The sequence below is a fragment of the Eubalaena glacialis genome, chromosome 19 (assembly GCF_028564815.1).
Source record: "Eubalaena glacialis isolate mEubGla1 chromosome 19, mEubGla1.1.hap2.+ XY, whole genome shotgun sequence".
NCBI classification, from domain to species: Eukaryota; Metazoa; Chordata; class Mammalia; order Artiodactyla; family Balaenidae; genus Eubalaena; species Eubalaena glacialis.
In genome coordinates, this window is record NC_083734.1 from 29,376,124 (window position 1) to 29,403,737 (window position 27,614).

The following is a 27,614-nucleotide window of genomic DNA, read 5'->3' on the forward strand; positions in this document are numbered from 1 at the left end:
GAAATGCCTGGGACCCTGCCAGAATCAAAACCAGTGACACTTTCACAGCTAGGACACGTGCAATTATCCAAGAGAAAACAACATCCACAAGAAGGTGCATGTACAAAAAGTGAGTTACAAATACCTGAGGGAACAACTCTCCATGTCAGAGAGTTAGCAGATGTGCAAACAGGACTATCAGAACCAAAGAACCACAGATAACAGACCAATATGAGAGTAATTATTCAACATGTATTTGTGATAATATAAGAGGTAAAAGGAGGTCTAGAAAATAGAACACTAAGAAAAAGATAAATGAATGTGAAAAAGAACCAAAAGAAGCAAACCACCTTTCACAAATAGAAACTATTAACAGTCACTACAATTAGAAACGTAAAAGAGGAGGTAAAGTAGTTGTCCTACCACAGTTCAAGAGGGAAATAAGAAGGTAGCTATGAGGAAATTCTCCAGAAAGCAACACAGAGATATATAGAAATGGAAAACATGAAAGATTAACTAAGAGACATGAAGGACACATTGAAAAGATAAAACATTTATGACTGGAGTTCCACAAGAAGAGAACAGAGAGGTGAAGAGGTGAGGTGGATGGGTGGGGAGATAGATAGATAAATGGACATATGGAAACAAAGAGAAAGTAAAATTCTAAACAGCAAAAAACATAAACAGGGGAGGACAAAGTCAGAGTTTTCTTTAGAAGGTGGGTAAGAGATATTGATTAATTGTCTTCTGTGCATGTTAAAATTTAATGGAATAAATTCTCAAAAGGCAACAATAAGAAAGCAAGCAAACAAATAAAAATGGGCAAAAGATTTAAACAGACATTTCACCAAGAATATATACTGATGGCAAATAAGAACATGAAAAGATAGGCAAATAAGAACATGAAAAGATACTCAACATCATTCATCATCAGGGTAATATAAATTAAAATCACATATGAGATATAAATATGCACCTTTTAGATAGCTGAAATTAAAAAGATTGACCAAAGTAAGTGTTGGCAAGGATGTGGAAGAAATAGAACTCTCCTGCATTGCTAATGGGAATGGAAATGGGACAAACACTGTGGAAAACTGACAATTTCTTTAAAAGTTAAACATACACGGGAGGGGGAAGGGTAAGCTGGGACGAAGTGAGAGAGTGGCATGGACATATATACACTACCAAATGTAAAATAGATAACTAGTGGGAAGCAGCCGCATAGCACAGGGAGATCAGCTTGGTGCTTTGTGACCACCTAGAGGGGTGGGATAGGGAGGGTGGGAGGGAGACGCAAGAGGGAGGGGATATGGGGATATATGTATACATATAGCTGATTCACTTTGTTGTACAGCAGAAACTAACACAACATTGTAAAGCAATTATACTCCAATAAAGATGTTAAAAAAAAAAACCAAAAACATACACCTACCATACAATCTAGCCATTCCATTCCTAGGTATTTATCCAAGAGAAAAAAAATAGCATTGTTCATATAGACACAAATGTTCATAGCATCTTAATTTGTAATAGCCAAAAACTGGAAACAACTCAAATGTCCTTCAATGGGTAAATTGATAAAACAAATTATGATATATCCACCAACCAAGTACTACTCAGCAATACACTTTTAAACGATTAACATATGTGTATATGAACTTGTGTGCATATGTATGTGAGATATATATATATATATACAATGTAATTTATGCACTTTTGTATAAATCATTCAATTCAGGAGTGAAGTAGCATGATACCTGCAATTTACATTCAAATTGGTCAGTTAAAAATTGTGTAATGTATATAGAAATGCAAAAGTGACAAAATATAAACAACTGATAAATTTAGGTAAGGGTAGCAATATTTTCTATTCTATTCCTTCAAATTTTCTTCAAATTTGAAATTATTCAAAATAGAAATTTTGAGAAAACCCAGCTATATGTGTCTATATGAGACATAACTAAAATATAATTACACAGAAAATGTAGAGGTAAATGTATGAAAAATATACACAAGTAAGCCTTAAACAAAAGAAAGCTGATGTGGCTGTAAAACTATCAGACAAAACAGACTTTAAGGCCAGAAAAAAATTAGTAGAAGTTCATGAGTTAAAAGACAAAGGACACAACTCTTCAGGAGTTCTGAATGCCTAAATTTATATTCATTTCACAACATAGTCTCAAATACATAAGGCAAAAGATGTTACCAGTGCAGTCTTCCCTCAGTATTTGGGGGATTGATTCCAGGACCCCTGAGGATACCAAAATCCGCAGATACTCACATCCCTTATATGAATTGGTATAATATTTGTATATAACCTATGCACATCCTCGCATATACTTTAAATCATCTCTAGATTACTTATAATACCTAATACAATGTAAATGCTACATAAAGAGTTGCCTGTGTGTAGCATTTTCAAACTTTGCTTTTTGAAACTTTCTGGAATTTTTTTATGTTTTCAATTTGTGGTTGGTTAAATCGAGGAAACCCATGGATGTGAAGGGTTCACTGTACAAGGAAAAATCATCAAATTTACAATCATAGTGGACGATTTTAAGGCTCTTTTCTAGGAAATGGATTGATCAAGTAGACAAAAAAATTGGTAAAGATATGAAAGATTTGAGCATATAATTCATATGTCTGATATAAAGGGCATTTATAGAACCCAATTACAAACTCTCATAAAACATTTATTAAAATTGATGATTCCATAAGCCACAAAGGATGTTTTCAACCAACAGGAAAGAATCTATATCATTCTCTGATGACAATGTAAAAGATAAAAGAAAGGAATAAAAAGGAAACAAAAATAGCCAATCCCTGCCCCCCCCCATATATTTGCAAACAAAACAAAACAAATACACACTTATTCTAGGAACTTAGCCAGCAATTAATTCCCTGCATCAAATTCCTTTCTGCTTGAAGTACCAGAAAAGAGTGTTCTTTTCTGCACTTACTCTTGACTCATTGTTGTCTACATTAAAAAGCAAGAACTCCTGTTCAGCTACATACTATAAATAAATTAAAATCCAACACATAGATTTGTAGAAGACACTTGTTACTCACAAAGCCAACCAAGGATCAATATTGATATACACAGAACTAGGAATCAGTGAGAAAAACCCAGATAACGAAATTGAAAATATGAACAGTGAGAAAACCCATATAGCATAAGAACACATGAAAAGTTGCTTAACTTCCAGAGTAACTGGAGAAGTGCAAAATAAATTACATCATTTCATTTATGTTAAATTGGCAAAAACTTAAAAATTAGGTGTTGGTGAATATAGAGGGAAATGATAGCTCTGACAAAGTATTCTGGTTAAAATTTAAATGATAGTTTGAAAAACAACTTGAAAAGACCTATTAAATTTGAGGATACACGTACTGTCTGGCCCAGCAGTTCCACATCTATTAGTACACCTGAGACAACTGCTAATATTGCATAAGGATGCACATTGTTTTAGTGGCAAAAAAATTTTTTTGATAAAACATAATGATCTACGAACCAGAAAATAAATAATTATCAATAAATTGTGCTTTATTCATTATATAGCTTTTGAAATTAAAAAGTAATCTACTTGTAAATTATGGATAAATCTTGAAAACACTGATGAATGAAGACAGCAAGTTGTAGAAGGACGTACAGAGTAAGATACTTTATAGTGTTTACGGACAATACATATGCCTTGAAAACTGTGAATGTGAATGGGAAGAATTCCCATTAACTTCAACAGTAACTGTAACATTTTATTTCTTTAAAAAAGTATGAGGCAAATAAGGCACAATAGTAATGTATACACTGGGTTATGTTATTCTCTACACTTTTCTGTATATTTGAAATTTGTGTAATTTAAACAAATAAAGGAAATAATTCTAATAAAGGTGTAATACTATAATTGCCATTAACAATAGCAGAAGAAAAACACCATTCTGAGATACTATGAAAAATGAATGAATAATGAATGTTCACAAATGCCTAACTTTGCACAGGGAACAAAGTTAGGCATTACCTATTGTGATTGATCAGTGTTTTTGGTTTTGTTTTTAATTAGGGGATTAAAAGAATATCTGTTCTTATTCACTAGTAAAAGCTACTAGGCCCCAAGTAACTGAAAAGTGAATGAAATATATGGTATCATGGATAAAACGTCTGTGTAAAGATCAGAACTTCTCACTTTCCCTAGAGATGTGTTTCACGGTACAGAACTAATTTGATTTGTGGATTCCCAAGATAGAAACATGGTCACAAAAACTAGCTTTGCAATTAAAAAATCTGGGTTCTGGTCTTTAAGAACCCGGCAAATCACTTCAATTTTTTAAACCTGTTTACTTAACAGTGATATAAATATAATAATACAAATGAAAGCTCTCTGTAAAGTGAAAGTAAAACCCTTATGAAATGTATTATCTCAGTAGTTAACTCTAAATTCTATAGCTGAGCTGATGTTAATCTGTTTCAAGGGCCATCCAAATCAATTTAGTTCTATTCTACTCAACTTGTACTGTTGAATGTCTGCCTCTATTAAAATGCTCAAGAGCTTTATCTTGCTAGGGCAATGGAGAAGTAAAAGAGGGTGATGAAGCTGTTACCGGGCTCCAAAACTCATAAAATAGTAACTTGTAAGTTGGTTCATAATAGATTAAGTCTCCTGAGTACTCTTTATAACAGAAACTATGCTAAGCGTTTTCATTTAATCTTTACAATACCAGTTTTGAAATCAGTTCTATTATACTCTCCAGATTTTACCTGAAGAAACTGAAGTTTAGAGAAGTGAAGTAACTTGTCCACAGTCACATGGGTAGGTCAAAGGCAAAGCTGAGGTTTGGAGCTAGTTTTCTTGGATTCTAGAACCTATTTCTCATGTCTGGGTCACCCATTACTGATACAGGATCTATAGACATGAAGCAGTGGACATAACTTCTAACCCAATTAGATCTGTAAACAAGGTTTTCATTCCTAAAAGACTTTAATGAACCATTATAGCCATAAAACTATAAAATTTAATATTGAAAAAGGATTTAGATATCACCCTTAGTTTATTCTTTTATTAATTTATTTATGTACTCATTTGTTTGATAGGTATTTATTGAATATTGATCAATATTTATCAAACAAGTGACTATATTAATAGGTAAAAGAATAAATTAAAGACAATATCTGAATTCTCCTTAAGTATGAAATTTTATGCTTCCATGGCTATAACAGCTATTGTAGAAAAGATACACGAGATGCAAATTCTTATCTTTAGCTTGCAGTCCACATGAACACAATTAATTAGAGAAAGTATTTTATGTATGTCATGTATTATCTAGTCCACCACTTTTACAGATGAGAGAATTGAGCTACAAAGAAGTAATACCTTGAATAATAACTTGGTTATCCAGTTAGTCAAATCATGTTGTCACAGACCCATGAAGACCAAGTGTCCCTAGTGTATTTTGCCTGTTAATATAAATATAATAAGACATACAAATTAGGTGTTAGGAAAGACGAGTTTATAGTTTTGCCTGTTAAAACATGCTTTGTGTGAACTTTATTAAATGAAAATGATAATTCACAAAACTAGGTTTGTTTGACTCCTGGAAGGGATCAGAGAATAAAATCATCAACCACCTTCCTTCCAGTAAGGGGATTCCAGAGACTAGCTGAAAGTATTGTATTACGAAGTCCCTTCTGTTGCCCTGACAAATCTCCACAGGGGATCCAAGTTCAGCACTAGGATGTTTCAGACCAAGTCTAGGGTTTCAGCTGGGTTGTGATCTCCAGACTGCAGGGCTGCACTTTCATATGAATCAGCATAAATATGGGTTCCTCTCTTTGAGTGGAGCACTCAAGTTTGGATCCAAAGCCTGACTGGGATTGTAGACTGTGCTCTTCGTAACTTCAGGCAACTTAATTTAGGCCATTTCCACCTAGAAAATGTCTCATTCAGGTCCTCTCTATGCACTGTCTCACTAGGGTTGTGTGTCCATGAGGGTAGATCGGATTTGTTTGGAAGTTTAAAAACCTTACAATGATACTCCTTTCTTTCCTTCAAACCCCACATATGATTTGTCAACAGTTTTTGCTATTTCTACTTCCCACATAGCTTGGATTTTTCCACTGCTTTCCATCTGCACTACCCACCTAGCCAAAGCCACATGACTGTTCCCCTGATAGCTCAGTGACCTTCTGATGGTCTCCCTGATGGAGCCCACTCCCAACACAGAGACACACAGAGTGCTGTATTAAAATGCTGAGTCATCCTGTCACCCCACTCCTTACAACCGTTCATTGGCTTAGGGGTGCGTTAAATAACATTCAAACTTCTTCCCCTAGCCTACAGAGTCCTCCGCCATCTGATTGGCCCTTCCTGCATCTTCGTCTCCATTTTCTCCACCCTCCCCTCACTCACTAGGCTCCAGCCTGCTGTTCCTTAGTTTCTGGGTTGTGCCAAGTATTTCCTTACCTCAGAAACATGGTCCTCACTCTTTTCTCTGCCTCAGCAGCTTTCCCCACACCCTTCACTCATTCTCATCCTTTGGATATCAGCCTGAATCTTCCTTCCATAGACTCTCCTCCTCAGCCTCTTTTATTTGCTATCTCAGCCATTTGTTTTTTTCCTGTATAAAATTTACTGCTACTTGTGACTGAACCTGCACCCCAGTGGGGGCAGTAGGAAAACTAAAAAGTAAACAAGTAAGTGCTCTTTGCTTTCCAACAATGATCTTGATCTGTAATTAGCTGAGCATCTGTCTTCTCCATTAGAGCATAAGCCCAACAGCAGAGACCTGTCCATCCCTCTCACCACTGTTATCCCCAGTTATGAGCACACACTGGCATGTAAATATCTGTTGAGTGAATTAATATAAGAATTCTGTTGATCCTTATATATATTCATATATATATGAATTATATACTAAGTTCTTTTGTCAGTTCCATTAGATTTTAAGTTGTTCTCAGTTTTCTACATAGACAATCATATTGTCAGGAGTGGGGAAGATAATTGCATCATAGCTTATCCAATAGCTATACCAATTCTTTTCCTTTCCCATGTTATTATATGGGCTGAAACATCTGAGGAGATATCTCTGGCTCCATCGTGGGAAATAGGGTAAACTAGCAGGTAGAGCTCCAGGCCCCCAGTCTTGCCTCAAAAATAAGAACTAAGCTTTAGTTGGTTTTCTAATTGCTCTACAGAAGAGTTTATGAGGGGAAAAGTGTTCTACTCCCCAAAAGAAACTTGACAATCACTGGGCTAGAACTTCTGAAACAATGTAAACAGTGGTATCCCAGTCATCCTTGTCTTTTTAAAAATGATCATTTATTGACTATTTAATATGAGCCAGGTAATATGCTAACTAGTTAAAATACATTTTCTCACTACAAACCCTATGAGTTGTATATCAATATTTCCATTTAACAAATAGCTTTTAAAAGACTAAGTGAAATGTCCATACATGCAAAGAAAGTAAATATTACAGTCAGGATCCATATCTTTCTAATTCTAGCCACTTCTCACAACTACTGAGGTAAATAAGGCCATATATGTGGAGATTTTAAAATACTTTTTCCCCTTTAGTAATTTGAAGGTAGACAAATTGTACTTTCTAAAAAATAGCCACAACAATATCTCTTATCCCACATAACCTCCTATGATGTGACTATGACACTCATACCACCAAAAGGTAGTGTCTGTGTCCCCTCGTTTTGAATCAGGGTGAGCTTCTGCCCACACTCAGAAGTGATATTCTGTGACTTCCAAGACCAGGTCATAGATGATAATACTGCTTCCTGTTTCTCTAGGAAGTCTATCTCAATTCCTAGATGACAAGAAATGAGGAAGACCAAGCAGCCTTAGAGAGGATCCAAGGCCCCTGGCTCACAGCCCTGGCTGAGTTTATAGCTGGCAGTTAGCACTAGCTTGCCAGCCATGTAAGCAAGTCATCTTGAAAGTAGATCCTGGGGAAGGAGCTTCAAGATGGCTGAAGAGTAAGACGTGGAGATCACCTTCCCCCCCACAAATACATCAGAAATACATCTGCATGTGGAACAACTCCTACAGAACACCTACTGAACGCTGGCAGAAGACCGCAGACCTCCCAAAAGGCAAGAAACTCCCCAGGTACGTGGGTAGGGCAAAAGAAACAAGAAAAAACAGAGAAAAAAGAATAGGGATGGGACCTGCACCAGTGGGAAGGAGCTGTGAAGGAGGAAAGGTTTCCACACACTAGGAAGGCCCTTCAATGGCGAAGACAGAGGGTGGGCAGGGGGGAACCTTCGGAGCTACGGAGGAGAGCGCAGCAACAGGGATGCGGAGGGCAAAGCGGAGAGATTCCCGCACAGAGGAGCGGTGCCGACCAGCACTCACCAGCCCGAGAGGCTTGTCTGCTCACCAGCCAGGGCGGGCGGGGGCTGGGAGCTGAGGCTCGGTCTTCAGTCAGATCGCAGGGAGAGGACTGGGGTTGGCTGCGTGAACACAGCCTGAAGGGGGCTAGTGCGCCATGGCTAGCTGGGAGGGAGGCCGGGAAAAAGTATGGAGCTGACGAAAACGCACGAGACGTTTTCTTGCCTCTTTGTTTCCTGGTGCGGGAGGAGAGGGGATACAGAGCACTGCTTAAAGGAGCTCCAGAGACGGGCGCGAGCCGCGGCTATCAGCGCAGACCGCAGAGACGGGCATGAGACACAAAGGCTGCTGCTGCCGCCACCAAGAAGCCTGTGTGCAAGCACAGGTCACTATCCACACCTCCCCTCCCGGGAGCCTTTGCAGCCGGCCACTGCCAGGGTCCCGTGATCCAGGGACAACTTCTCCGGGAGAACACATGGGGCGCCTCAGGCTGGTGCAACGTCCCGCCGGCCTCTGCTGCCGCAGGCTCACCCTGCGTTCCGTACCCCTCCCTCCCCCCCGGCCTGAGTGAGCCAGAGCCCCCGAATCAGCTGCTCCTTTAACCCCGTCCTGTCTGAGGGAAGAACAGACGACCTCAGGCGACCTACACGCAGAGGCAGGGCCAAATCCAAAGCTGAACCCCAGGAGCTGTACGAACAAAGAAGAGAAAAGGAAATCTCTCCCAGCAGCCTCAGGAGCAGCGGATTAAATCTCAACAATCAACTTGATGTACCCTGCAAATGTGGAATACCTGAATGGACAACGAATCATCCCAAATTGAGGAGGTGGACTTTGGGAGCAACGATATATATATATTTCCCCCCTTTTCTCTTTTTCTGAGTGTGTATGTGTATGCTTCTGTGTGTGATTTTGTCTGTATAGCTTTGCTTTCACCATTTGTCCTACGGTTCTGTCCATTTTTTATTAGTTTGTTTTTAAGTATAGTTTTTAGGACATGTTATAATTGGTGGGTTTGTTTTTTGGTTTGGTTACTCTCTTCTTTCTTTTTTTTTTTTTCTATTACCTTTTAAAAGTTTTTTTACTAATTATTTTTTATTTTAATAACATTATTTTATTTTATTTTATCTTCTTCTTTCTTTCTTTCCTTTTTTTTCTCCCTTTTATTCTGAGCCGTGTGGATGACAGGCTCTTGGTACTCCAGCCAGGCATCAGGGCTGTGCCTCTGAGGTGGGAGAGCCAAGTTCAGCACATTGGTCCACAGGAGGCCTCCCAGCTCCATGTAATATCAAATGACGAAAATCTCCCAGAGATCTTCATCTCAACGCCAAGACCCAGCTCCACTCAACGACCAGCAAGCTACAGTGCTGGACACCCTATGCCAAACAACTAGCAAGAAAGGAACACAACCCCACCCATTAACAGAGAGGCTGCCTAAAATCATAATAAGGCCACAGACACCCCAAAACACACCACCAGACGTGGACCTATCCACCAGAAAAACAAGATCCAGCCTCATCCACGAGAACACAGGCACTAGTCCCCTCCACCAGGAAGCCTACACAACCCATTGAACCAACCTTAGCCACTGGGGCAGACACCAAAAACAATGGGAACTATGAACCTGCAGCCAGTGAAAGGAGACACCAAACACAGTAAGTTAAGCAAAATGAGAAGATAGAGAAACACGCAGCAGATGAAGGAGCAAGGTAAACACCCACCACACCTAACAAATGAAGAGGAAATAGGCAGTCTACCTGAAAAATAATTCAGAATAATGATAGTAATGATAATCCAAAATCTTGGAAATAGAATGGAGAAAATACAAGAAACACTTAACTAAAGAGCAAACAAACAGTGATGAACAACACAATAAATAAAATTAAGAATTCTCTAGGGGCTTCCCTGGTGGCGCAGTGGTTGAGAATCTGCCTGCCAATGAAGGGGACACGGGTTTGAGCCCTGCTCTGGGAACATCCCACATGCCGTGGAGCAACTGGGCCCGTGAGCCACAATTACTGAGCCTGCGCGTCTGGAGCCTGTGCTCCGCAACAAGAGAGGCCGTGATGGTGAGAGGCCCGCGCACTGAGATGAAGAGTGGTCCCCACTTGCCGCAACTAGAGAAAGCCCTCACACAGAAATGAAGACCCAACACAGCCATAAATAAATAAATAAATAAATAAAACAAAAAAAAAAAACAAAGAATTCTCTAGAAGGGATCAATAGCAGAATAACTGAGGCAGAAGAACGGATAAGTGACCTGGAAGATAAAATAGTGGAAATAACTACTGCAGAGCAGAATAAAGAAAAAAGAATGAAGAGAATTGAGGACAGTCTCAGAGACCTCTGGGAGAACATTAAGTGCACCAACATTCGAATTATAGGGGTCCCAGAAGAAGAAGAGAAAAAGAAAGGGACTGAGAAAATATTTGAAGAGATTATAGTTGAATACTTCCCTAATATGGGAAAGGAACTAGTTAAGTCCAGGAAGCACAGAGAGTCCCGTACAAGATAAATCCAAGGAGAAAGACGCCAAGACACACATTAATAAAACTATCAAAAATTAAATACAAAGAAGAAATATTAAAAGCAGCAAGGGAAAAACAACAAATAACATAAAGGGGAAACCCCATAAGGTTAACAGCTGATCTTTCAGCAGAAACTCTGCAACCAGAAGGGAGTGGCAGGACATATTTAAAGTGATGAAGGGGGAATGCCTACAACCAAGGTTACTCTACAAAGCAAGGATCTCATTCAGATTTAACAGAGAAATTAAAACTTTTACAGACAAGTAAAAGCTAAGAGAATTCACCACCACCAAACCAGCTTTACAACAAATGCTAAAGGAACTTCTCTAGGCAGGAAACACAAGAGAAGGAAAAGACCTACAATAACAAACCCAAAACAATTAAGAAAATGGTAATAGGAACATACATGTCAATAATTACCTTAAATGTAAATGGATCAAATGCTCCAACCAAAATACATAGACTGGCTGAATTGGTACAAAAACAAGACTCGTATATATGCTGTCTACCCATTTCAGACCTAGGGACACATACAGACTGAAAGTAAGGGAATGGAAAAAGATATTCCATGCAAATGGAAATCAGAAGAAAGCTGGAGTAGCAATTCTCGTATAAGACAAAATAGACTTTAAAACAAAGACAATTACAAGAGATAAAGAAGGACACTACATAGTGATCAAGGGATCAATCCAAGAAGAAGATATAAAAATTGTAAATATTTATGCACCCAACATAGGATCACCTCAATACATAAGGCAAATACTAACAGCCATAAAAGGGGAAATTGACAATAACACAATCATAGTGGGGACTTTAACACCCCACTTTCACCAATGGACAGATCATCCAAAATGAAAATAAATAAGGAAACACAACCTTTAAATGATACATTAAACAAGATGGACTTAATTGATATTTATAGGACATTCCATCCAAAAACAACAGAATACACTTTGTTCTCAAGTGCTCATGGAGCATTCTCCAGGATAGATGATATCTTGGGTCACAAATCAAGCCTTGGTAAATTTAAGAAAATTGAAACCGTATCAAGTATCTTTTCCGACCACAACACTATGAGACTAGATATCAATTACAGGAAAATATCTGTAAAACACACAAACACATGGAGGCTAAACAATACACTACTAAATAACCAAGGGATCACTGAAGAAATCAAAGAGGAAATAAAAAAATACCTAGAAACAAATGACAATGAAAACATGATGAAGCAAAACCTATGGGCTGCAGCAAAAGCAGTTCTAAGAGGGAAGTTTAGAGCAATACAATCCTACCTTAAGAAACAAGAAACATCTCAAATAAACAACCTAACCTTACACCTAAAGCAATTAGAGAATGAAGAACAAAAAACCCCCAAAGTTAGCAGAAGGAAAGAAATTATAAAGATCAGATCAGAAATAAATGAAAAAGAAATGAAGGAAACTATAGCAAAGATCAATAAAACATAAAAGCTGGTTCCTTGAGAAGATAAACAAAATTGATAAACCATTAGCCAGACCCATCAAGAAAAAAAGGAAGACTCAAATCAATAGAATTAGAATTGAAAAAGGAGAAGTAACAACTGACACTGCAGAAATACAAAGGATCATGAGAGATTACTACAAGCAACTCTATGCCAATAAAATGGACAACCAGGAAGAAATGGACAAATTCTTAGAAATGCACAACCTTCCGAGACTGAACCAAGAAGAAATAGAAAATATAAACAGACCAATCACAAGCACTGAAATTGAAACTGTGATTAAAAATCTTCCAACACACAAAAGCCCAGGACCAGATGGCTTCACAGGCGAATTCTATCAAACATTTAGAGAAGGGCTAACACCTATCCTTCTCAAACTCTTCCAAAATATAGCAGAGGGAGGAACACTCCCCAACTCATTCTACGAGGCCACCATCACCCTGATACCAAAACCAGACAAAGATGTCACAAAGAAAGAAAATTACAGGCCAATATCACTGATGAACATAGATGCAAAAATCCTCAACAAAATACTAGCAAACAGAATCCCACAGCACATTAAAAGGATTATACACCATGATCAAGTGGGGTTTATTCCAGGAATGCAAGGATTCTTCAATATACGCAAATCAATCAACGTGATACATCATATTCACACAATTGAAGGAGAAAAACCATATGATCATCTCAATAGATGCAGAGAAAGCTTTCCACAAAATTCAACACCCATTTATGATAAAAGCCCTGCAGAAAGTAGGCATAGAGGGAACTTTCCTCAACATAATAAAGGCCATATATGACAAACCCACAGCCAACATTGTCCTCAATGGTGAAAAACTGAAACCATTTCCACTAAGATCAGGAACAAGACAAGGTTGCCCACTCTCACCACTATTATTCAACATAGTTTTGGAAGTGTTAGCCACAGCAATCAGAGAAGAAAAAGAAATAAAAGGAATCCAAATTGGAAAAGAAGAAGTAAAGCTGTCACTGTTTGCAGATGACATGATACTATACATAGAGAATCCTAAAGATGCTACCAGAAAACTACTAGAGCTAATCAATGAATTTGGTAAAGTAGCAGGATACAAAATTAATGCACAGAAATCTCTTGCATTCCTGTATACTAATGATGAAAAATCTGAAAGTGAAATTAAGAAAACACTCCCATTTACCATTGCAACAAAAAGAATAAAATATCTAGGAATAAACCTACCTAAGGAGACAAAAGACCTGTATGCAGAAAATTATAGGACACTGATGAAAGAAATTAAAGATGATACAAATAGATGGAGAGATATACCATGTTCTTGGATTGGAAGAATCAACATTGTGAAAATGACTCTACTACACAAAGCAATCTACAGATTCAATGCAATCCCTATCAAACTACCACTGGCACTTTTCACAGAACTAGAACAAAAAATTTCACAATTTGTATGGAAACACAAAAGACCCCGAATAGCCAAAGCAATCTTGAGAAAGAAAAATGGAGCTGGAGGAATCAGGCTCCCTGACTTCAGACTATATTACAAAGCTACAGTAATCAAGACAGTTTGGTACTGGCACAAAAACAGAAATATAGATCAATGGAACAGGATAGAAAGCCCAGAGATAAGCCCACACACATATGGTCACCTTATCTTTGATAAAGGAGGCAAGAATATACAGTGGAAAAAAGACAGACTCTTCCATAAGTGGTGCTGGGAAAACTGGACAGCTACATGTGAAAGAATGAAATTAGAACACTCCCTAACACCATACACAAAAATAAACTCAAAATGGATTAAAGACCAAAATGTAAGGCCAGACATTATTAAACTCATAGAGGAAAACATAGGCAGAACACTCTATGACATAAATCGCAGCAAGATCCTTTTTGACCCACCTCCTAGAGAAATGGAAATAAAAACAAAAAAAACAAATTAGACCTAATGAAACTTAAAAGCTTTCGCATGGCAAAGGAAACCATAAACAAGACCAACAGACCACCCTCAGAATTGGTGAAAATATTTGCAAATGAAGTAACTGACAAAGCATTAATCTCCAAAATATACAAGCAGCTCATGCAGCTCAATATCAAAAAAACAAACAACCCAATCAAAAATGGCCAGAAGACCTAAGTAGACATTTCTACAAAGAAGATATACATATTGCCAACAAACACATGAAAGGATGCAAGCAGCACTAATCATTAGAGAAAGGCAAATCAAAACTACAATGAGGTATCACCTCACACCAATCAGAATGGCCATCATTAAAAAAATCTACAAACAATAAATGCTGGAGAGGGTGTGGAAAAAAGGGTACCCTCTTGCACTGTTGGTGGGAATGTAAATTGATACAGCCACTATGGAAAACAGTATGGAGGTTCCTTAAACTAAAAATAGAACTACCATATGACCCAGCAATCCCACTACTGGGCATATACCCTGAGAAAACCATAATTCAAAAAGAGTCATGTACCAAAATGTTCATTGCAGCTCTATTTACAATAGCCAGGACATGGAAGCAACCTAAGTGTCCATCAACAGATGAATGGATAAAGAAGATGTGGCACACATATACAATGGAATATTGCTCAGCCATAAAAAGAAACGAAATTGAGTTATTTGCAGTGAGGTGGATGGACCTAGAGTCTGTCATACAGAGTGAAGTCAGAAAGAGAAAAACAAATACCGTATGCTAACACATATATATGGTATCTAAAAAAAAAAAAAGGTTCTGAAGAACCTAGGGGCATGACAGGAATTAAGACGCAGACTTGGAGGGTGGACTTGAGGACACAGGGAGGGGGAGGGGTGGGCTGGGACAAGGTGAGAGAGTAGCATGGACATATATATACTACCAAATGTAGAATGGATGGCTGGTGGGAAGCAACTGCATAGCACAGAGAGATCAGCTCGGTGCTTTGTGACCACCTAGAGGGGTGGGATAGGGAGGGTGGGAGGGAGACGCAAGAGGGAGGAAATATGGATATGTGTATACGTATGGCTGATTCACTTTGTTTTACAGCAGAAACTAACACACCACTGGAGAGCAATTATACTCCAATAAAGATGTTGAAAAAAAAAAAAGGTAAAAGCTATTAGATATAAAATAAGGTACAAGGATATATTGTACCACATGGGGAATATAGCCAATATATTATAATAACTATAAATGGAATATAACCTTTAAAAATTGTGAATCACTGTGGTGTATACCTGTAACTTATATAATATTGTACATCAACTATACTTCAATAAAAAATATTAATCTAATCCAAAAAAAGAAAAAATATAGTGATTTTATACTACCTTTCATTAACCTTTGCTATTTCTTGGGTTTGCTTATATTATTTTGGAATGAAAACCTAGATTATTACTGTTATGGTTTACAACATCCATCCTGTCTTTAAATAATTATATTTTTATATTTGCAAATTGCTTTAAAACCATGCTTTTATTGTTCACTGTTAGTTCTTTTAAGCTACGTCTCTACAATTCTTGAATTCTTAATTTTGACCCATCCTCAAAGTTCTGTAAACATTGAGGATTGGCATTTAGCTTTAGGGAGAATAGCTTGATTTGTGTTCTTCTCTAGAATACATGATTTTTTTCTGTTTTAAAAGCCTCAATTCATGTAGAAAGCTTGATTTATCTTTTATATTCAAGAATTTTGCCTGATATACCTAGGCATGTGTTTCATTTATTTTTAGTGAAGTTGTTAAAGCTTCAAACTTAAATATTTCTTTAGCTTAAAAATTTCTTCTTCTGCCATTTAATTTTTGCTTGTGTTCTCCTGGTTTCATTTCCTGCTTTGGAATTCCTACTTTGTATAACTACATGTTTTGGACTCCTTATTTCTTATCTTTTCTTTCATTATTTTCAATTATTTATTATTTTCCTGTGAATTTTGAGAGAATGCTCAAGTTTTTCTTCAACTTCATTAATTGGATTTTTTCAGTGTAATATAGGACATTCACTCCTTCATTGGTGGGGGTGTGAACATAGCAAATATATTTCTAATTTTCACCTAGCTTTTCCAGACCTCAGATTTTTCCTTATTCATGACAATCAACCCTCATTCATTTTGGAGATGAAATATCTTCTTGCGTCCTATTGTAAACAAAATTTTAAGTCTTTTTAAATATTTGCTCTTTGATTATGATAAATGTATTTTGGTGCAATTTAGTAGAAAAGGATAAGCAGTGCAGGGAAAAGAAAGTGGCAGAATAAATATTTGGCTGTACTGTATATTGCAATTTTGAGTACTGGTGTATCTTTTTTAGATTCCAATGTTAATTATGGAGTGTTATCAATTTTGGCTCTAGTTTCTAACATATCTTCATGGAGAATATGAGACATAAAAGGAAACTTTTTAAAATACAGCAGTGAGAAAAGCTGAGGCAGTCTAAATGTGCTCCCATAAAGATGGGACATCCTTGCAATGGCACACTGTGTAGCCACTTGATGGTCCATTTATTGACATGGAGAGATGTTTGCAATACACAATTAGTGCTAAAAGCGAATTTTCAAAAACTGATATACAGCTTGATCCTATATTTGTGGGAAAAGTAGCATACATATTAGTCACTGTCACAGGCTGGAGAAAATTGTGATCTTTTTGTTCAGAACAGTTAAATTTGCTAAATCAATACAAACTTGCAGTCAGTAGAGGGCGCAAGGAGAGAGAGAAGGAAGTGAAGTGAAAAAGCTGATGTATGAGTAGGATGAAGGTTTTCATAACATAAAGATTATTCTGATTTCCTTTCCATTCATTTATCCAAGAAAATTTCAAAAAGATCATAGAAGCGTAACTGCAGTTTGTCTATTGCTTTTACAGCAAAATGTTTGGCATTATCTAGAGAGTCAAAGCACGTACTTTCAGTGGGTAAAGGGAACAGAAAATAATTGAGTGCCTATTTTGTGCCAGGCACTGACATATACATTATATACCGTGGTCTCCTATGTAGAACATATTTTGATGTTTCATCAGACATTGCAGGCAGATTAACACAGCCTTGATGAGATTTTGATTAAAGAAAATGTCTATAAAGCTTAGAGATACTGACAAAATCTGATGGCTACAGATCACTTTATAGTTTATTAAATGCTTTCAGATTTACTATTTCATTTCATATAACATCCTGTAAAACAGATCCTTCTTTTAAAGATGAAGGCTGAGTGGTTTATGGAGTGTGGCAAAGTTAGAGATTCTCTCAGCAAGGCTTGTGTGTCTGGGCATGCTGATTTCCATATGCTGTCTCGCAAATAATCGAGAAATCTTCAGACATAACACCTTGGCCCCATGAAAGAGCCACACGGTATGAGCAATAGTTAATACCAATGCAAATCAAAGAATTTTGGTCCTCCATTATTTTTTACAGGATTTGACATTATAACTCACATCTCTGGCTCCTGGATTAATTAATCTAGCTTTGGTGGTTTCCAAATGCTAATTTGGAGACATGCACTGAAAAATGTGAAAAATAAAAGCAATTTCATGAGGTTATATCCTGTTTTTGTTTTTGCTCTAAAGTATTCTCTCTTTTAAGAAATAATCATGATTGTGGACGGTGGTACGCTGCTTTTTTTTTTCTTTAAAGTACTTGTTTTGCAAAAGAAAGCAAGCTCATAGATACAGAGAACAGATTAATGGTTGGTGTGGGGGCAATAGGTGAACTGTTTTGATGTGTTTTTTTGCTTAATTTAAATAAATTGAATTGTTCTTTAAAAAAAAATTACACCACATGTGCAGAATCTGGCACAGCTTAGGAATTCCCATCAGTGTTAGCTCCATCCACAGAGATGCCCGCTGAGACTCACATGGGACCTTTGTCCATGTCTTACATGACATGACTTTTACTACTTGCCAGTGGTCGGCCTATCCAACTCCCAACTGTCATTTTTCTGAGATAATTTGCCCAGAGTGTGTGAGTGGGAAAAGGGAGAAGAAAGGCAGTCAGGAGGATTCATTCCTAGGGCATCTGGATACAGATCAGATCTCCTCCTATGTGCATGTCATGCAGACTCCATTTAGATACAAAGGGGTGGGACTGGGTTCCTAGGGAGAAATTAAACCTCTTCACTTCTGCCTGGTCTATATGGAGCAGTTCCCTGGTTACCTCCTCCAGGCTTTGTGATTGGTTGGCTGTGGAAGTGAGAGAGGAGGGAAGTAAGCTGCTGATGGAGCTGCAGCAACCCGGAGTCGCAGGCCCTGGGAGGGGGAGGGGAAAGGAGGGCTGAGCAGCACGGGGAAGAAAGAGCCATTTCTCTCCACCGACTGCAAACTCTGTGCTCACAGCTCACATCTCTCTGGAATCCAGAGGCCTCTTTGGCCAAGGAGTCCACAATGCTGGATATTTTCATCCTGATGTTCTTTGCCATCATAGATCTGCTCATTCTGTCCTACATTTTCTCTCTGCTCTAGGGGCTCGCAGCAGTGGCATGGAGCCTGCAGGAGAACAGCTCAGGGCGGGAAGGATGAAGCTGACTGGCCCAGCACCCTGCTTGTGGACGCACCAGTGGATTTTTGCTTCTGGTCATTATTTTGGTATTGACTCAAAAACAAAACTACAAGAGATCCTGTTTTCCTATGTTTTTCTCAGATGCATTGATGTAGTATTTCCCAGACCACTCTGAAAAGAATGAGAAAGGCCAACTTCTTTCTTAGAGACCTAATTTAAAATACAATTAATATTAAAATGAAAAATAAAACCCACAATATGAAGGATTTTTAGGTAGAATGGGTTGGGAATGGTGTGCAGGGAAGGAGGGACTATTACTTCTTAGTTTTTTCTTCAAGTCAGGTGGTCAAAAAAAGTTTGAAACCCTATATCAGTCTCTCCCTCCTCATTTTACTTTTTTACTGATCTGAGTTCCCAAGGAAACACAGTTTTTGATCAACAATGAACAATCCTGGATTCTCAGGCTGCCAAACTTTTCAATAAAGCTGTCCATGAAGCTGGTGATGAGGACTTTTCTCACTCATGTTCGAGTTTCCCAAACATGAGATGACTCAACACGCATTACCATCTGAGGCCACCTGTCTGCCTGCCTGGGTCAGGCAGCAGGGTCCTCGCTTGCCCCACTGAGCAGGGCTGCTGTCCTCTGCCCACAGGCATGCTGCCCCATAAGACCAAGAGAGGCCAGGCTGCTCTGGACCACCTCAAGATGTTTGATGGGATCACACCACCCCCATGACAAAAAAAGCAGATGGTGGTTCCTGCTGCCCTCAAGGTTGTGCATCTGAAGCCTATGAAAAAGTTTGCTAACATAGGGTGCCTGGCTCATGAGGTTGGCTGGAAGTCCCAGGCAGTAACAGCTACCCTGGAGGAGAATAGGAAGGAGAAGGCCAAGATCCATTACTGGAAGAAGAAGCAGCTTATGAGGCTATGGAAGCAGGGCAAAAAGAACAGAGAGAAGAAAATTGACAAATTCACAGAAGTCCTCAAGACCCATGGATTCCTAGTCTGAGCCCAATAAAATTGACTGTTTATTCTTTAAAAAAAAAAAAAAAGCTGTCCATGAGTTCTTCAGATAAACTAGTAGACAGGTACATCCATTCTATAAGTTCTCTAAAATTCTCAAAATAGAAAAATTTTAGTGGCTAATGAGCAGACAAATATCCTCCAGAGCCATCTTCTTACAAACAAATCTCAGAAATCTGCCTAAGATGTTTTAAAAAGAAATTGTAAGAAAAATTTTGGAGCAGAATAATTGTCAATTTGTATGGAAAAAAAGGTCCTATTCATTGCTCTAAACCATGTGTTATTGTAAAAATACACAGAACTCACTATTTTAAAAACACCTACCACCTCTTTCAGATGAGATATCCCCAAGCCCTATATTGAAAGGAAATTATTATTTTAAGCTTAAAGAGATGATCATGAAGTATAGAAAAAGTTGGAAAATAAAGATTAGCTGTGATGCATTTAAAAAGTAATGGAATGATTCATGGTAGCTTTCTGACATGGTCAGAAACTGCAAAGAAAATACTAAGAGGGAGTCAGTTAACCTGTGCAGGCGTCAATGTTCTCAAATTTAAAATGGAAGAGCTAGACTAAATGGTTATCAAGCCCTCTTGCAGACCTAGCAGTACATGTGTTCAGGACTTTTTGACTTGTTTGTATAGTTTTACAATTTGTGAGTGCTTTTGCAGCCTACATGTTTGGGGCATGAAATGGTTAGTGGGAAAGTCCTGGCCGGTTGCAGCTGGAGGAGAGTTGGTGGTGGTACACACACACACACACAAGCTCCCGCGCGTGTATCAGAGCCCACATTTCCATGCGACAGAGGTTTTTCCCAGCTGAGCTCAACCTGGAAACTAATTCATTCTGCTAAAAGAAGGGAGGGAGATCTATAAACCAGCCCACCACAGCGCTGGGAGAGCATGGAGGCAAGAGTGATGGCATGCCCAGGGTGTAAAAGGAAGTCATAAAAGTAGGTAAGCAGAATGAGAGAGAGAGGTTTTTGAAGGTAATAAATAACTGGAGAGGCATTCCATAGGGTGTATTAGAGGCAAAAATCTTTACAAAGAGTGGATGAGACTCCCTACTAATGCCACACGTTCTGTGCAGTTGCAGATGCAAAACCTGCTAATTTCCTGCCACTGATATTAAAGGTCAGGAAACAAGGAAGCCACAGTCCCAGCACAGAACAGAATAGGGCTCAAAGAATGGGTTTGGGTACATCATCCTGAGTATAGGTAAGAACCAACAGGCAAGAGGAACATGAAATAGTGTGTTGTATTTGCAATTTGATCTAAGCTGAAGCTGACCCTTCAATGAAAAGGAACCATTGATGGTTTTAACCAGAGAACCATGTGGTTAAGTGCACATACTCAGTAGTTTGCTATATTAGTGTCAAGCAGAGGATCTGGAGGATCCTGCAGGCCACAGAACATCAGACAGACCTAGAGCAGAGGAGGCTTCCTTAGTCTTGGCTGGGTCTTTATCAGACCCACACAAGTGTATCTGGGGGCAGGGAGTTGAAACTTTAGGGTTTCTATAGTGTGTTGTAGAGCATTATGCTTAGTCTTTGTGGTAGTCTCATTCCATATCACAGGTTCAATCAGTTCAACAAAGTTTCTTGTATTTATAGTGTTCCACATTAAAGAAATCCTCTAGATATTGTTATAAAACATTGTATTGTTTGCACAGACCTGAATTTTCAGTGCTACCCAGACTTTGTGCCCGGAGGATAAAAACATGACAGCAGCGTGTCTTCCTCAGGACACGGTGCCTTAACTAGGCTTCTTTCTGCACTTTACACTTTCATAGACCCACTCACATTCCATCCACATACAACCCAAAGGCACAATGCTGATGTTTCCAATGAGGGAAACTGAGGCACAGAGATGCTAATTGATGTGTCCAGAGTCACCACATTTTAAACCGTAGAGCCAACCAAGATAAGCTAAAATCCAGGTCTTCTGACATCTAGTGCCTCAATAAAGTTTTGCTAAGGAAATGTGTGTTACATTCCTACTGTGCATCAGGTGCTATGCCTTGGCACAGGGGACACAAGGATACATTTTGCAAACCCCCTACTCTTGAACTCTCAGAATCTCAGAGGAGATAAACAAGCAAGCAGAAACTTTCCACATTATTTGGCTAGGGCTATGATATTTGTAAGTGTAGAGCAGTGTCCTCAACCAGGTACAATTTTACCCCCCAAGAGACATTTGGCAGTGCGTGAAGACATTTTTGGTTCTCACAGTTCGGGAGTTGCTACTGGCCTCTAGTGGATAGAGCCAAGAATGATGTTAGCATCCATCAATGAACAGGACAGCCACCCACAACAAAGAATTATCCAGCCCCAAATGTCAAAAGTGCCTAGGTCGAAACACCCTAGCATAGAGCAATATAAGGACACAGTGGAAGGAAATTCAGGTCTGCCTGGTCCAATGACAGAGGAGGACTTATCAGGGAAGTAGGTGATGCTTGAGGTATCAAGAAAAATGAGTAGACATCATCCTGAGTATAGGTAAGAACCAACAGGCAAGAGGAACATGAAATAGTGTGTTGTATTTGCAATTTGATCTAAGCTGAAGCTGACCCTGCAATGAAAAGGAACCACTGATGGTTTTAACCAGAGAACCATGTGGTTAAGTGCACATACTCAGTAGTTTGCTATATTAGTGTCAAGCAGAGGATCTCAAACTTCATTTGGGATATGAATAAAAAATGCAGATTCCTGACCCACCAACACACACACACACCAAACATCCTGATGCAATAATACAGTAGGTCTAGGTAGAACCCTGAAACACGTTTTCATTTTTTTTGTAAGTACTCTGTGCAGTTCTCATGCAGGTAGTCCAACTCCTCACTGGTATACAGAATATATTTGATGGTGGTAAAATTATACTCCCACCACAAAGAAAACAAAAAGCAATTTCAGAAAGAGAGGAATATATAGACTCATCCTTGTCTCTGCTCTAATCCACAATGTGAGGATCTGAACTGGGTGCTTATATAGGAAACTGTGTTAATGCAAGTCATAAACCAGCACAGCTGCTCCCTTCTGGATTCTGTGACCTGGGACAGGAGAAGCACTAAGGAAGTGCACGCTCCATGTGATACACGCTTGGCAGCCCCTGGGAAGCTCAATTGCTTCTCCAACTTGAAAAATTCTGTGTCCCAAAGCCTTATTGGTACAGCAGTACCTGCTTCCTGTTCCCAGAGAGACTCACCCTTGGGCTTTCCCACCAGTCTTCCCTAAATCTGTCTGCTCCTGTGTCCTGTCACGTTAAGATGTGAGCTGAGATCTCGGACTTATATCTCATCATGTCAGTCACAGCAGAGTAAGGCTCCACCAGTGGGAATTCTGGCCCCTGATGCTTGCCTTCCAAATTCAACTTGCCATCTATGGCTTAACTGATTTCCTTGGACACTTCTTACTACATTCGCTTTGGATCAGCAAGAGTGGAAATTAGTGTGTAAACACTGCAATCCTAGAATTTCTGATTTGAACTGGAGGAAACCTTTGCACTGCAGTCTGTCTCTGAGCCAGATGTCTGCAACTCTCCTCTCAGGGAAATAGATGAATATCCACAGTAAGAGGTCAATGGCTTTGCTGACAGATGCTGCACCAGGGAATATTTTTTTAAAGAGATTTCCTGGTAGCTAGGGTAGTTGTGTTAGCTATTTTCCCAAGTTGTCTCATCTACGTTCTCTGATAATGATATGGGAAATTATAGGACCCCAAATAGGATTTTTAAAATAGAATAAAAGGAAAGAATAGTAAAGAACCTATAGAGGGGACCCTGAGATCTGACAAATGGGACCCTGAGAGGTTGAGTGTCTTGCCTAAGGCCAACAAGAAGGAAAAAAAAGATTTAAACCCAAGTTTCCTCACTTTCAGTTTATGGCTGTTTTCATTGCACAACAAGAGTGTAGAGTCAGAAATGTTAGTTTTGTTGTGGAAGTGATCCAAAACCTTACCCTGTAACCCTAGAAAGAAAGAACAAGTCATATCAGAGCTGTAAAGAAGCCTTTCCAAACTAAGTTTAACTTAGAAGATAAATAGAAATAGTCAGGGGAGAGAGGTTCCCCTGAGACCATTGAGCCCCTCAAATTGGAAGTCATCCAAAGATATCGATGGCAGATTTACTGACCAGGCTCAGTGGCCAGCTGGAGTTCAAAGTGGACTTGACGCCCTCAGTGTGCACGATGGAAGAAACATTGTGTTCTCATTCTGTGGCCATGCACTGTCTTGGGATCATTAGTTTTATCAAGTTTTACAATTGCTTTTACAAAAGACAATAATGCCCATTTCCTGTATAGTTTACTTAAGTAAACAAGGAGACAGCAAGGTACCATCTCCTTTGTGAAGCAAGACTTTAAAATTTTTATCTAAAGAAAGAAAGCAAGGGATCTGTTCTCTGCATTGTTCCATAAGATAAGTTCATAAGATAAATAGTTCTAGTTTGACCTCAGTTCAGCTGGGCAAATGGTTCCCTTTCCCACTACCCACCCACGTTGTGAACACCAAAGACTTTTTAAGTGGATAAAAATATTTCCAAACAGTTTCTTGAGCTGATCCTATTCTCATCAATGGGTCACTATAGGGGTTCTGTGGGAAGGTGATTGCATGTTTTTTCTGGCAAAATAATTTTTTCTAAACCCAAGTTTATTCTGGGGTGAGTGTAAACTCCTATGAGCAACAGAAAACATGCATATCATCTGAACACAGAAACAATAATGCATAAGGATAAACTTTGGAGTCAAACAGGCTTTGGTTCTAGCTCTGGGCTTCACCATCTTCTAAATGGTGACTTCCCAAAACAAGTCCCTAATCTTTTCATTTGTATAATGGGACTGTCTGGCAGCTACCTCTTGGATTATTTATGAGTATTAAATGAAATAATAAATCTATAAAAAGTATATAACACAAACTAAATGTTCAATAAATATTTGTTTATTATTAGGTACAGCCTCTTGTTGGGTCTACAGGGTACCCACCATCCAAAGAATACTGGAAAATGAAAATAATAATTGAGTAATTCAATTATAACTGAATAACTAATGTAATTAGCACTAAATAGCTGGACGCTTTGAAATAATCCATTTGAAAAATGATCTGAGTTTTCAAGTTTATATCTGATTTCAATATAGAGTCATCCTTTTACTTGTTCATTTATTTGGCAAAAACTTTCCTTACACATACAATTGCTAATACTATCCTTCAGGAACTTATGGGAGATTTTCCAGTCAACATGATCTTGGTAAACCCTAATGTGAAGGCTTGCTTACAATGCATGAGGCCCAAAACAGGACATTTCTAAAGAAATCCACATTTCTAAAGAAATCCATGGGACTGACTTTTTTTTTTAAAGCTTTAACTCATGGGGCAACATAAAATTAGCTCTTAATTTTAATAACAGACAAAGGCTGTTTCTCCAAATGTGAAGTGATTGGCACTCTCTATACGAACCCTTGGAGTAGTGATCAATGGGAGAAGAAAACATTTTCATTCCCAGAAAACATCTTTGAGGTGCTTTTTTCATGCTAGACACTGTACAAAAAGAACTGCATACTTATGTTCTTGTTTTTGAGGAGTTTAAAATTAAACTTTAAAATTGAATCAATATATTATTTGCATATAGTCAGTACATCTAAAGTCTCAAATCTGAATTCTTAAAATAGTTATTTCTTGTTCCAGGCAGAAAGTTAGCCATCTCAAATCATGTATGTATATTGCATATGTATCTGCAATTTTGTGTGTTTGCATGAAATGAAGTGACTTATAAATTCAATCATAATTTTAGTGGAAAATTCATCTGTGAGACTATGACAGCATTATTTGGCAACTAAGACAATGCTTCACAAATTAGTAGTCAGGTAGTAATGCCACTTTCTCTAGCATTTGCCTCTCTGTTGGAGAAACGGATAGCTATGCTAACCAAACTAAGTGTATACCCTCTGCACCCTGCCCTCTATTTCTGCTGACAGTATCACCAAGCTATTAATTACTTAGGCTTAAAAACCTTACAAACCCCTCTCCCTTGGTAATTTTACCCTGTGAAATCCATTGCCAACTTTTACCGATTCTACCCATTGTAGTGACTCCCCACCTGTATGCATTTTCCATTATCAGGCCCCCAGAACTCTCATGTGGACAGTCACAAAGGTTCTCTAATTTGCACACTTTCTGGCTTCCCCATTTTGACTCCCCACCCCCAGCCCCCCGCCCCCGGCCCTGTGCATCCCAACACTTTAATGCCAGGCTACTACTGACAAAGCACAGAGCCGACCATGCCATCCTATTCAAAACCCACATTGCTCTCAAAATAAAGTCCAAACTCAACCCTGAGGCAATGATCTCACCAGCAACCATTTCCAGTCTTATTTGGACTGTTCCCTGTCTGCCCCATGCTCTCTCAAATTCAGCCACACAGGCTACTCAAAGCTCTCTGCAGATTTGCACTTTTCTGAGCTACGTTTATATATAGGCTGTTCCTTCCAACTAGAATCACCTTCTCTCCTTCCCTACTTACACTGTCAAGTACCAGTCTACCATGAAGATTTCCCTGCCACCTGGACCAGACTGGTTTCATCTTCCAGGGGTCTCCCATAGCTGTTTGGTATTCCCTCTAGCAGAAAGATTACCTGTGGCTTTCCTGTCCTAGACTGTAAGCTCCCTGAGAGCAGAAATCATGCTTTACTTACTGGTTTCTATATGCTCAACTGGAACATTCAACAAGTTCTTGGCACCCAAAAGGTGTGTAGTAAGTATCAGTGCATCCCAGGCAAGTTAAGGACTTAACGCTGCTGAGTTTTAGTTTCCTCACTAGTAAAATAAAAATATAAAGACCTGAGACAGGGTCTGTATATCAGTGGTGCATATTAGATGATTGATAAGCCTTATTGTGTTCTCTCCTCTTCAAACTGGATGTATCATGTAGGTCGACTCAGAATGAAGCAACCTGGAGTTAGACCTGCGAATAGTGGCACCCACTACACCCCCATTTCTTTCTCTAAAAACTGGAGATAACAAAATCTACTTGTGAAAATAAACTCAACATTCCTCTTACTTAAGCACAGAGCTTAAAATCTATGGTTTCAACTGAATGTTTCATTATGTGGAGGAGGGCCAGACTGGTGAGCCCATCCCATGCCAGTCATTTCAAGACCAGAGCTACACAACTGGGATATGGCGAATCGGGTCAGAAGGTATGTTCTGCTCTATGAATATGGAACAAGAGAAGCTAACTGACCCTTACAGAACATTGTAGATTATTAGCTTTTAGAACATTTTACTTGTTACAGGGTGGTTTCAAATCCCCAGGACCAGACTGATGTTGAAACCTAGAAATGTTGTGCTGATTTGGTGTGGATTGGGGTCACACGATGTTTGTGCACATCATTTTATGGACAAGTGACATTTGTCACCAGAGGCTAGGGGGAGATTGTTTCTGTAAAAAGCATAGAAGGGCCCCATATTATCAGGGATCAAGAGGAGGGGCAAAGTGGGGAGGGTACTGTTGTCCCTCCCTTTCCTTCTCTGGAAAAGGCAAAAATGGTGGGCTGTACAAGCCCCTGAATACATGATCCATAGCCCAGTAGGGGAAGCTGACCCAAGTGCTGTGCACTTGTCTTGGGAAAGTGTCAGTCCAATTTGCTATAACTCTTTACCTTTGAGCTTCCTCATCTTAGGCCTCCAAAAAAATAATGTACACAAATATAAAGGATTGTACCAGATACATGGGAATGTTATCATAGCTGTTTTAGTATATACTCAGATTTTTAAACAAGAAAATCAGTTCTTCTCATCTGAGGCCAGAATGACAATTAGTTCTTGATGAAGT

General features: G+C 38.8%; 1 non-coding gene across 1 annotated transcript; it reads left to right on the plus strand.

Moving 5' to 3' along the window:
• The first annotated feature begins 19,261 nt into the window (after window positions 1-19,261).
• Window positions 19,262-19,346, plus strand: LOC133081055 (small nucleolar RNA Z195/SNORD33/SNORD32 family). The gene has a single exon (XR_009698724.1). It is a non-coding gene; the product is annotated as a small nucleolar RNA Z195/SNORD33/SNORD32 family (small nucleolar RNA).
• The last annotated feature ends 8,268 nt before the right edge of the window (window positions 19,347-27,614 follow it).